The following is a 311-nucleotide window of genomic DNA, read 5'->3' on the forward strand; positions in this document are numbered from 1 at the left end:
CTGTAATGGGATCTGATACCCTCTTCTGGTGTGTCTGAAGACAGCTACAGTGTACTCATATAAAATAAATAAATCTTTAAAAACAGCATATCACATCAAGGTGGTCACTGTTATGATTCATAGGCGTCACAGGTGAGTAGAACTATGAATTGCTTCCTTCCCTTGACAGCCTTCATACCACCATCTCATATTATGAAAGCTAGTTTTCAAATAGGTGATTTCCTGCTTAGCTCCAGATTGATCCTGAGTCCTATGTGCAAAGAGCTTGGCGTCTTTAACAATACCCTATGGTCTTATTTTCAGCTTCAGCT

The sequence above is a fragment of the Mastomys coucha genome, unplaced genomic scaffold (assembly GCF_008632895.1).
Source record: "Mastomys coucha isolate ucsf_1 unplaced genomic scaffold, UCSF_Mcou_1 pScaffold20, whole genome shotgun sequence".
In the NCBI taxonomy this organism is placed as follows: Eukaryota; Metazoa; Chordata; class Mammalia; order Rodentia; family Muridae; genus Mastomys; species Mastomys coucha.